The 1,150-nt window shown below is 50.5% G+C and overlaps 1 non-coding gene across 1 annotated transcript; it reads right to left on the bottom strand.

Moving 5' to 3' along the window:
- Nucleotides 1–509: 509 nt before the first annotated feature.
- TRNAG-UCC lies at nt 510–594 on the bottom strand. Its single transcript has one exon. It is a non-coding gene; the product is annotated as a tRNA-Gly (tRNA).
- Nucleotides 595–1,150: the final 556 nt, after the last annotated feature.

The following is a 1,150-nucleotide window of genomic DNA, read 5'->3' as shown; positions in this document are numbered from 1 at the left end:
ATCACGCGTTTACAGTAGTGTGGTTCTCCCATCCATGAACATGGTATACTGCTGTCTGTTTAGAGCCTTGTTAATTTCTCTCGATAACATCTTGTAGTTTTCAGTGCGGAGGCCTTGCAGATCTCCATCAGACTTCCTCCTACTTTGAAACCCACAGCTAACCTGCAAGATTAAAACAATGGCCAACCTGAGACCCTGCCGACCTGCCTTAAAGACAGAGATGCTCTGCCCCTGCTGAGTGGGCAGCTCTGTGAACGAGAAGCCCATGGGGGCCAGATGTCTTGCATTTGGACTTGGACTTTTAAAACAAATGGTGTATGTACAGAAAAGGGTTCACATAGCAGCCCTGAGCCAGCTATCCTTTTTTTTTTTTATTTTTTTTTAATGTTTTATTTATTTCTAGGAGAGAGAGAGAGAGAGAGAGAGACAGCGTGAGCAGGGGAGGGTCAGAGAGAGAGGGAGTCACAGACTGAAACAGGCTCCAGGCTCTGAGCTGGCAGTCAGCACAGAGCCCGACGCGGGGCTCGAACCCACGAACCGCGAGATCACGACCCAAGCGGAAGTCGGACGCTCAACCGACTAAGCCACCCAGGCGCCCCAAGCCAGCTATCCTTTGAAAGGCCTGCCTGCAAGGTGGGGTTTGGACTGGTATCTGGGAACCTGGATTATGGGACAGTGTCCACCATCCCCTAACTGATAAGAATGGCTTACTGTACCTCAACTGTTGGTGCAAACCATGTGGTTTATGCTGAACTCCTGCTTTCCTCTGAGTAGTAAGGATGCTTGGCATGTGTTAGACAGAGGGTGCTTATGTGACCGGCCTGTAATAAGGGGTTTCCCCTGGTAGACAGCACTTCGCGTGTTGTTGCAGCATGTTGTGGGGAAGGTTAAGCCCATCCCCTGGGATTCCACTGGGAGAGGACTCTTGGAAGCTTGTGCCCGATCTCCTCTGGGCTTCATCCATTGCCACTTCCCCTTTGCTGATTTTGCTTCATATCCTTTTGCTGGATACAACTATATGTTGAGTCCTTTCAGCCTTTCTAAAGAGTCACAAATCCTGAGGGTGGTCCTGGGGACCCCGGCCTGCTCCCAACCCGAGGTTGCTTCCAAGAGGGTATAACTGGTGAGAGATGAAGTGGAAGCGAGCTCT

This window comes from Hyaena hyaena, unplaced genomic scaffold (assembly GCF_003009895.1).
Source record: "Hyaena hyaena isolate Hyena2069 unplaced genomic scaffold, ASM300989v1 scaffold_38, whole genome shotgun sequence".
NCBI classification, from domain to species: Eukaryota; Metazoa; Chordata; class Mammalia; order Carnivora; family Hyaenidae; genus Hyaena; species Hyaena hyaena.
The sequence above is the reverse complement of the archived record's forward strand: the minus strand, read 5'-3'. Positions and strand labels throughout refer to the sequence as shown.